Here is an 11,067-nt window from a genome sequence, read left to right on the forward strand (position 1 = left end):
TATAATTATTATTAATTAATATATTAATAATAATATAATTAATATTTACGCCGTAAGGCGTTCCCTCTGAGATAAACTTCCCTGTGGTCTTTGCTGTCATCGTTATCGTCTGTCTGATTTGATTCGAATAATTGCTACCGTTGGATCAAATATCCGGTTTCCACCCAGCGCTTGCCATACTCAAGGATTGGGGTGAAGGTAGAGCGTTATGGCCGCTTTAATGGGGGCTTCAAATTTCCGCTGGCCTTTAAATTTCCGCTGCTAGAATTGTGTTTTGGATTGTTTCTTGTTTAAGCGTTGGGGTTTCTGTTGTTTTTGGGAAAATTCGGGCTGAAATGATGGGTTTCTCTGAAGAATGACTATACATTTTGATGAAAGCCGAAGAGAAAAAGCTTATCTGGAATGCTTTGGATCCGTTATCAGCTAAATGGCACAGCTTGCCACCTATGCCGGCTTTTATATATGAGGAGGAATTCAATCAAGCTACGGGATGGAGTTATGGAATGCTGAATATTGATATGAATTGTCATGCTTCTCAGTGTGTGCCTATTTATTTGTCGGAAATGGCCCCTCCCAGACTGAGGGGAGCTCTCAATATTGGCTTCACACTATTCCTAGGAACTGGGATCCTTGCTGCGAATCTGGTAAACTATTTCGCTGCCAAGATCCAGAATTGGGGGTGGCGTCTCTCTCTGGGGCTGGTCGCTGTCCCAGCATTGATTATGTTGACAGGTTCCTTCACCCTACCCGACACCCCCAACAGTCTAATTGAAAGGGGGCAAATGGAGAAAGCCAGGGCTGTGCTGGTGAGGATCCGCGGGACGCCAGACGTGCAGGAGGAGTTGCAGGACTTAATAGAAGCCAGCGACATTTCCAAGAAAGTGAAGCATCCCTTCCGCAACATTGCCAAAAGGAAATACAGGCCTCATCTGGTCATGGCTCTGGACATTCCCTGTTTTCAGCAGCTCGCGGGTTTCAACATCGTTGCGTTTTATGCTCCACTCATCTTCAAGACCATAGGATTTGGGTCACAGGCTTCTCTCTTGGCTTTTAATTTGCGGCAATGGCCTGATATTAACCAAATGTATATTGATAACCGTCAACATTGAGGGAGCCCCATTGGCCTTAAGCTGTACAGGCTGAGTTTATTTGGAACTGAAACTACCCATAACGGGTTTATTCTACTATGCTTCTGTATAGATTCTGAGTTTTGTTTCTTGATTATTGAATATACTTAAATAGGATTTCATCCTTTAAATTATCACAGTTGAAAGGCACTTTGTCTATGGTTTATGCTATGCTCATAAGGAAAAATTAGTCTTCCATTTCACTTGATTTAATGTAGTATAACTATCTTGTTTCTGAAATTTTCACCTTTTAATAAACATAACTCTGCTATTTTTCCTTCCAGTCACCGAGGGCAATGGAATGTCGTAGTGGCAAGTCTTCAGCCCAACCCACAGCATTTCAGTTCTTAATTCAAACTCGCATAATCATTTTTATACTGGTACCGACTCTATGCACTCCCGGAGGTCTTGATTATTTCTTGTATTTTTTTTGGCTTTCGTTCATGGTAGTTTTAGAGAACACACAGTATATATATTTATTCTTTTTAAAAATAAATTACTATTTCAATGGCGTTATTTTAGAAATAATACACACGGTTCTTTCTTTTCTTCACTTTTTAGAACTATTGTTCAGTTTCTTTAAGAAAATATATTACACCTCTTACAGAAAATATTATACAGTTTCTTTTAAAGAAATCATTACATAGTATCCTGTCACGTAAAGGTTTGGATTTATCATAGACTCCAATAAAGTTTTGAATCTTAATTCTTGAATGTTACATTTCTTAACTCGCCATTCTGGAACATACATCCAGTCTATTGCAGGTTGGTAATTAATAAAAAAAATTCGAGTGTGAGAGTTAAGCAAGTTTTGTGTTGATTTGTATTTGTTTGCAATAAGAATACATTGGAATAGATGTTGTTCTTATTCACAGAGTTTCTCCTACACACTGTCCTGCAGGAATGTGGTAATAAAACATGTGACCATATTGGCTCCCCTTGATGCCCCTAACACAGATGGGATTGATCCAGGTAGTTTTTGCTGCTAACAAAGTTTTATTAGTGGTTCTGTTTGCATGCTTTGATGAACTCACTCCTAGTTCTATCTCATTTTCTAGATACTTTCTTTTTGTCCAATTATCATGAATGTTGTTTAGAATGTTGCCTAGGGCTAAAATGCTGCCTTACAGAAATGATGTGAAAAGTACAAAGAATGTGGATTCAATCAAGGGATGAACTATAGGATTTCTGTTTATCAACTTAAGTTTTGGTGATTTCTCCCACCTAATTTCTAGTATGTTATGTATTGTTATGATCTTTCTCTATTTGGTGAATTTATGGGGTGCATCATTGTGAATATACTTGATAGCTAATGGAAACATATGAATCCAAATAATAGATACCCATGACAGCATGCCGTGATATCAATTTTAAGTTGCTCAAGCTGGAACACAACTTACAGTTCAGATCTTTCTCTCTCTACCAAAGAATGATTGGTTTTGAGGAAATTTATCTGAAGATTTCTTAAATTATGGGGAATGTCAAGCAAAAGAGTAATGAAAACCAATCAAAGCTTCTCTTTGAAGATTACAACTCTTTCCATAGATCGCTTTTTCAAAATGCTCTATGTTTTTTCTACTGAAATGGATGTCGTTGATACTACCTTGGTAACTATCTCTTTATATCGATTCCTCGTTGAAACTGCTTTGGGAACTATGCTTTATTTGTTTTTTAGATCTCTAATTTTTCCCCTGTATATCTAAAAAAAAATGAAATTTACATTCTTGTTAAATGCATTGACAGAGTCAGAGACCTTATGGCTGTGATGATAGTTTATATTAGCATTTTAGAAGGTAGGTTCTATCCCTCTCTTCCATGACTTGAAATAAACCAGGACTTCTCTTGTTCATTTATTCGAATGCTCTAGGATTGACAACATGGCCTTAGCAATAACAATGGTAGATGAAGATCTGTTAATCGTTACGGGAGAACCTTACTTGATGGAGGATTTTGAATTTTCACATTTCTCTGAAGGCCACCAGAGCTTTCGTTCATGACTGAGATTAACAAATGCTATTTATCCTTAGGTTTCAGGGGTCATCCTTATCATGTAGATTTGGGTCATCAGAGGGCCCAGACACAAAGCCAAACTGAGCTTTCATTCACAACTGAGAATAACAAATGTTATTTATCCCTAAGTTTCAGGGGTCATCCTTATCGTGATTGTAGATTCGGGTCATCGGTGCCCTGCGATGACCCCAAGCTACAATGGCGTTACAGTCGGGGAGTTTGAAGTAGGATAAGTAAAGGATTCTATTGTCATGTTTAAAGCTTAGTAAAGTCTAGTGTACACACAGTCGGACATTAATCGATTGACAATTGGATAGTAAGAACAGGCTGCAAATCTGACAAGTACCCTTTGTTTATTGAAAACCTGCCATAAGTCTGGTCAAAATAACCTCAGTTTGGATAGTTGCAAATATAAAGAAGCATATACTAGGACCATAAGAATGCCACGTTAGTACTGGACATATGCTCTGACGCTTCTTTCCTCTGATATTCTCTAAACAATGGAACATCATGAGCATTGCTATAGTATGCATTAGGTTATCATGAGCTCGAAGTTCATTTTGCATTTTTTCTGTATATTATCCATAAATTTATGTGGCTATATAACATCCTACATATTCTCAAATAGTAATTATGCTTTTGGGGTATTAACTCTTGACCTCACTAACTTTAAGTAACTAACTGAAGTTTAACTTTTACCAGAAACTTTCAGTTTTATCTCCAAGGCAAAATCTCTGAGATACGTCAGACACTTCTTCCTTGTATCCATTCCACTAAAAGTTTCCTGAATGTAGTTGATGTTTTCATCTCCCGTGAGAAGAAGCTTCTGTTGAATGATGTGTCTTGCGTCAAGGTTTTTGCAAGTGATCTTTCTCCAATTCAATGATCTATCTTTCATAACCTGAATGAATATGGAATCATCCTTATCAATCATGGTGTAAAAATCTTCTAATGAAACTGACTAGTGATGTCATTATTTGACTTTCTTGACATGTAAACATTGCTAAGGTCACCTTAAACCTGTTATGTTTTTCTTGTTCTTTTCTATTTCAATGATTTACTTGTCCTTAATCACTTGATTTCTTTGTGCCAATTGGGTTTTATGTGCTTTGCAAGAACCAAATTCTTCTTTTTCATTAGATGATGTGGAATTAGATATTTCATGGCAAGTTTTTGGACTTATCAAATCTGAAAATTAAGAGTATGGAAACACTGACTTGCTCTTGCGGCTCAACGGAGGACATAGAAAGCAGGATGCATAGTTGGGGTCACCAATTTGGATTCTACTTGTCCTTAATCACTTGATTTCTTTGTGCCAATTGGGTTTTATGTGCTTTGCAAGAACCAAATTCTTCTTTTTCATTAGATGATGTGGAATTAGATATTTCATGGCAAGTTTTTGGACTTATCAAATCTGAAAATTAAGAGTATGGAAACACTGACTTGCTCTTGCGGCTCAACGGAGCACATAGAAAGCATGATGCATAGTTGGGGTCACCAATTTGGATTCGTCTCTCTTAGGAGCTTCCATGTCTAACACCAAAGTAAGCCCAATGACAAGACAGAGTTTGATGGTTATTAGTTAGGAGGATGACCATCAATAATTTTCACCATATTCTCATTCCTAGGGCCAGAAGTGAAAAGGTATCACCTTATTCCTTTTTGTCTTGTGAAGTAAATATTTCTATACACGGATCAAGCGGAACTCTCCCAGGGCGCCGAAGATGAACCCTACATGCAGAGCCGCCGCCTCCTTGCCTTCGGCCGCCGTCTGGCCTCTGGACGGCTCTGTTGATGCAGGCGAAGTGCGATTTATTCAAGGACCTCCGCTCCAATGCATTGCTGATATGCCGGGTCTCCATTACATTCTGAAAGCAACCCTCCCTCTCCTCTGCTTCACCTTCGGCCCTGAAGATGCTAGATCTGGAACTTCTACTGCCGCATCTCATGCCAGCCGCCTCCTTCAGAATGCAGATGCGGTGGCTGAGGAAGAAGACGCAGATTTTTCTCTTGTTTCTCCTCAGGCGGCGGCTCCCGGGAGGAATTACTCTGTTCTAGAAGGCTACTCTTTCATTTCAGTGCCTTCTCTGTCACCCCAGAACAGCTGATACTCTGTTCCAGATCTTCAGACTTATTCAAATTTCCTGGTTCGGCTTGAACGGATCTTCTGGAAACCCTTCTGGGCAGAACGCATTGATAGATTCAATATTTTTTGGACCCTTTCCTCTTCTCCTCATATTCCCCTGCGGCAAGTTCAGGAGGAGAAGACCCTTCAAAGCTTCAGCCTTCTCTCGCCTGGGATATGCAAAGGAAAGCAGAACCCTGATCTTTCTGTTGAGTTCCAGATACAGATCAATCTTATCTCCAGAAAAACTCTGCTACTTTGGGTGAGCTCGTCAAACCTGGTGCAGGACCTCAAGCATGCTCTGGATCTCAAGCTGGGGATACCCTCTGCAGCTCAACGACTTCTCCATGAAGGTAAACAACTTGAGGATCCTCTCCCCCTGTCTTTTTACAACATTAAAAGAAATGCAACCATTACTCTTTCCCTTCGCTTGAGAGGAGGAGTTGTTGGACAATCATCCTCAGCGAAGAAGTTTTCATACAAAGACGCTGTCCATGCTCAGATGCCTAAGAACACTGCTCCACCAGTTCAGGCACCCAAGCCTTTTCTGGTGGACAAATTGGAGGAAACCCCCTCCATTGAAATCATGCATCCATCGTTGGATGAGCAAACCCAAACGTTTGAAGAACAAGCCATCATTTGCAGGTTCAATGGGCTATGGCCGCGCACAGTAGACCTCTACCAATGGATTCACTCTACCTGGACCAACAATTGCAAGGTGCTGCTATGCTCAAAGGGCTTCTTCATTGTAGTGTTTGTTCTAGATGAGGACTACCAGAAAGCTTTAACAACAGGCCCGTGGTTCTGGGGCTCAACAGGTTTATTCCTCACCCCTTGGTTCCCAGATTTCGATCCCACTACAGCAGTCATCACCAAGCTCCCCATCTGGGTAAGACTTCCAAATCTCCCAGCGCACCTATGGCATTTTTCAGTATTCCAAGGGATCGGAAATTCTCTAGGCTGCCTTCTAGACACAGATGTATCAAGAGGGGAAAAAGGAATATATACCTTTGCCAGAATCTGTGCAGAGATAGACATTAGCAAAGGTCTTCCTGACTAGATCAATCTCAAAATTGGAGACTTTCATTGGACTCAAACCCTGGACTATGAGAACACAACATTTCGTTGCCGTAACTGCCATCACACAGGGCACCTTAAGGGCTCTTGTCCCACGATGCCTGCCCAAAAGAAGAAAGTCAGTCCCAAGCAGAAATCCAAAAGCTGGAAGCCTCATGATCCTCCCCCCATGGACGACTTCGATTTCAGCTCGGATGAAGAGAAAGAGGTTGAGGAAGGAATGGAAGCTACACTGGCACAGGATCCGCCCGTGACCGATCCTGAGGTTTCGTCTGTCCCTCCATTCTCACAGAAAAGAAATCATGAGTCCTCCACCTCGGACTCAGACAAGGAACCCTCCCAGTCAGCTCAGCTCAGTGTGCAAATCATACCGGTTCTGCAAAGTCCTCTTGAGTGGGTCAAAGTTGGTAAAAAGAAAGGGAAAAAATGCCGTATAAATGATTCTACACATGTTGGGTAGAACCCTTTGTTCGGCTCTGGCCTTCTGTTCTCCTTGTTTCTTTGTGCTCAGCATAGCTCTCTTCTCTTTTCCTTTTTAGGGGCCGAGGTGGATAGCCTATCCTTTCCGGCAGCCTATGTTCTTGCCTCTCTTGGCTGTATCTTCTTATTGTACCATACTTCCTCTTAATAGAATTAGTTTTTACTGAGAAAAAAAAAATATTTCTATTGCCTGATAACATAGGGTTACATTTTAGTGTTGATACAGTCTTCCATTGGACAGGCCCAACCAGATACAAAATTTCAGTCTTTTCAAAAGAGTTTTAGTCCAAAAACTAGCCTTGTTGACTATATCTAGAAGTCTAAAAAATGTAACTGGGCTTCTAGGGCCTGTAAGGAACTAAAACAAACAAAATTGTTGCATGAGGATAAACAAACTAATTGAGAAAACCATCATGAGGAGTGATCAGATTCAGTGGCTTTTACTTGTATGGGCTACTTATTGCTGCCTAGAGAGCAACTTGGTTTTGGAGGGATGACCATGTGCCTTTCAATGTGTCAAAGCCTTTGATCTATTGTTGCCAATTGTCTTTGCATACGATCCAAGGAGAGAAGCTGCCTGGAGAGCAGCCTGGTTCTAGAGGGATGCCTATGTGCCTTTCAATTTGTCCAAGCCTCTGAACCATAAACATTAATTGTCTTCGCATACGATCTAGGGAGAGAAGCATGTCCTCTCTGGTTGCATTTTTTCAAGGAGAACCCTACCAAGGAAAAATTTCAGGTGCCAGTGGATGTCCACAGTGTACATATATTGGTTGTATCTTCCTCGAGTATGACCAATGTTGGTCATCCACTATGCAACCTCAGCCAAAACTTCGGAATCAGTGAGGGTGCACTGCTCATTTGCCAACTCTCGTTTCAGCTGAATCAATTCATCTTGAATTGGCTGCAGTGTAAGTTCCCTAAACCTGGCTGCTGAGCTTTCTACTCTCGTTTGGGCCTTGGCGAAGCCACGCTCCTGGTAATGAGTCGCACCTAAGCGGACTGAGCATGTTGATGCAGCATGTCTTGCTGCTCAAACAGAGTAGGGGAGTCCGCTAGAATGGAAAGTGTTTTTGACTCGAGGTTGGACCTCCCAGAGTGTCTTGGGATGGGCTGTGAAGATCCAAGGATGATCGTCATTGGCTTGGGCGGGGGGCGAAGGGGAGCTAATAGGCCCATATCTAGGGGCAAGCCTTGTGCTACTGCTAACCCCTTGACTGAAAACTACAGACCACTCAAAAACGACCATAGTGAGAATTTAAAAAAAATGCCGTAAAGAAAAGACCCTAGACCTGCAAAATGTGGCACAGACACATTCCATCATTGGAAGAGAGAGAAATTTGGAATGAGTGCTCCTACTGGCATGGCTAATTCCATCCCCTTCCTCACTGAGATTCAGGAAAGCCTAACAATGGACTAGGAGGTCACCAGGAAACCACTGAGGCAGGCCAGAGGTCTCAGCCTAAACGTCTGACTCCACTGCCAATGTGTGCATTATCCCAAAATAGCCACAAGACACAGAACCATAACAACATAATCCCGAATTCACTCTCCACAACAACTAGAAGACAATGAAATTGCAAGAGCCAAGGACGAGCATTTTCTTGATAAACATCCTGAGACTTGAGAACTGTCTAGAGGCTTTCCAATATACAATGCATAATAAAAGCTTGGAGCAAAATGCAAAAGCTAAGTGCCTTTGCCTGCCCTTGAATAAATGTCGAATTGATGGGGCAGAGCAAAATGACAAAGCTCTTGATTGAGCTGAAATCCATCAAAAATACAAAATCAAGTTGGATGGTGCTACGTCTCATTGAGCAGTGGATGGTGTAATGAGGGAGGAGCTTCATGTGTGCGTTGGAACTCCCGTGCTTGTTCCATGTACCTTTCAATCCTCTAGAGGGGTGTGCTCCCACGTCCCCTGCGCGTGTTGATTGGTGGGATGGTGGCATCCCGTCCCCCACCCTCTCATGCTTCTGGCATCCCATTCGGGGAGTACTACCTTATTCCTTTAAGGTAGTCGTGTATCATATTTTGTCCCAATAAAATTTTATTGTTAAATAAACATAGGTTTGAAGTCTATCTTGCAAGTGCATTACTAATTAATAAATGATCATAGTTCCAAACTTGCACGCATCAACTGGGAAATGGTGTGCAACTCCATTACATCCATATCCTTGAGAGGTTGTGTTATCCATGTTGATGTAATTAGATGTAGCCTTAAACCTATTTAGTTAAGGAGAAGCACCATTAGGAAATTTTAGGAAGATTCTCTCAAGAGTAGTAAGTTCCCACAAATTCTTTTTTGTATTATTTTCGAATAAGAATTGATGTTTATCTTCTTTTTTATTTAGTGACCTTATCTTCTTTAGCACATCTCTAAACATACTTAACTACTCTCTAAAATATCTTAATATGTTGTTAACAGGAAATCTATATAGGATTCTTTATAAAAGCTGTTACTACACTTCCCAAGCTACCTTATCCTGTTCATTAGCAAGCATCTCTGTTGTAACATTGAGTCATTTGTGGACATTAAAAGCATTTTCCTCTGTCTTTCTTTCTTTGATATTAAGTTTTTTCTACTGATTGGAGATCATATTACATGATGCATGATTAACAAATGCTTCTTATTTGTACGAAAAATACACTGGAGATATAAAAGACTTAAGACACATGATAAATGAAGAGTTTGGTTTTATTTATCTAGATCACAATATCACGCATATGAAAATTATTTCACCATTTGAAAAACTTATTATTTCTTTATCCACTCACTATATGAGTTCCATTGGGAATGTAGAGCCTTACAACAATAATATATTAGTGCAATTTTCAAAATTTCATATAATCTACTAATTATCAGCACTAAACTCTTTATAAATGAAGTTGAAGCACTAAAAAACGGTGCTTGCCTTTTAATTTAAAAGAGAATTATCATGGTAAATTGGTATAAGAATATTAGTAGAAAAAATCACCTAGTCATAAGCCTAAAAATTGGCAAAGGCTAATTCTTCATGTGGCATAATCAATTAACCATGTGATCTTGCTACATGATGCAAAAAAAATGACCCATGGATCCTAATACTTTTTAGGGTTCTTTTTCAATTCAATAGGCTTTTCTTCTTCTTCTTCTTCTTGAGATGGTAAAGATAATGACTCAAGAATGACTCTAAGCTTACTAGATAACCAAATTCTCAGCATACCTTGCAATTTCCACACTAGCCACTTACGGATTTTCAATCAATGTTTAGATAATAAATAATGGATGGGCATAAAAAAACATAAACATTAACACCAAAAATAATAATAATCACATGAACCTACTGATAAAGTGGAAACACATAAGATATCATCTTCACATTGGATACTTTGGAGAAAGGCAATCTTGAGTACCATGATCAAATAAAGAAACACGGAAACACATAAGATATCATCTTCACGTTGGATACTTTGGAGAAAGGCAATCTTGAGTACCACAATCAAATAAAGAAACACCAGACTACGGGAGAAGTGAGTGTTAATTTTTAAAATTTTGATATAAACATTGGTTTTCAAGAGAGATTGCAATTAACAATGTACAAATTATTGAATAAATAATTACCAATTAAACTTTTAAGTCACGTTTTAAAGGTGCAATTAAGTTGAGCTTTCATCTTGTCATTCAATTGATGGACATTGAATATTAAATATAACATAAATATATAGGAGTAGCATGTGAGTGTCAGCTTTATAAAGAAGATTCTTTTTATTATTAATAAAAATATAGATAGTCAGTTTTATTTTAAAGGGTTATACATATCAGTTATAAATACAAGACTTAAAAGGTTGTAAATATTTAAAGGGTTGTAAATATGAGTTATTAATTGTTTTTACTCAAAACCTGATAAATAGCAATTTAGCAATTTCTTTTTAATTGAGTGACTCAAATTCATGTTTCTTTAGGTTGAAGGTAAACCCACTAAAGTGGAAAAAACTGTGATGCCAATAATTAGAGGGATTGTCATCATGAGGTGATAAGAAATTTAATATTCCAAGAAGAGGAGGTAGTAGTGGATTCTAAATAAATTAGAAATGCAACAACATAAATGTTTGCAACGAATTTAGAGAGATCCACCTTGCTGAATAATGCACACATTACATGGATGATGGATTTCCGCACTTTATGCCTTACGGCGTTTTCTTTGCAACATCTGATGCAAATGCTAGTTACGCCGTAAGGCGTTCCCTCTGAGATGAAATTTCCTG

At 39.3% G+C, this 11,067-nt stretch overlaps 1 pseudogene; it reads left to right on the forward strand.

Annotated features, from left to right (window-relative positions):
- The first annotated feature begins 451 nt into the window (after positions 1–451).
- Positions 452–1,182, forward strand: LOC149184482 (sugar carrier protein C pseudogene; annotated as a pseudogene).
- The last annotated feature ends 9,885 nt before the right edge of the window (positions 1,183–11,067 follow it).

Source organism: Pinus tabuliformis, chromosome 3_2 (assembly GCF_031772625.1).
Source record: "Pinus tabuliformis cultivar Carrire ecotype Pingquan chromosome 3_2, CPIR1, whole genome shotgun sequence".
NCBI lineage: Eukaryota > Viridiplantae > Streptophyta > Pinopsida > Pinales > Pinaceae > Pinus > Pinus tabuliformis.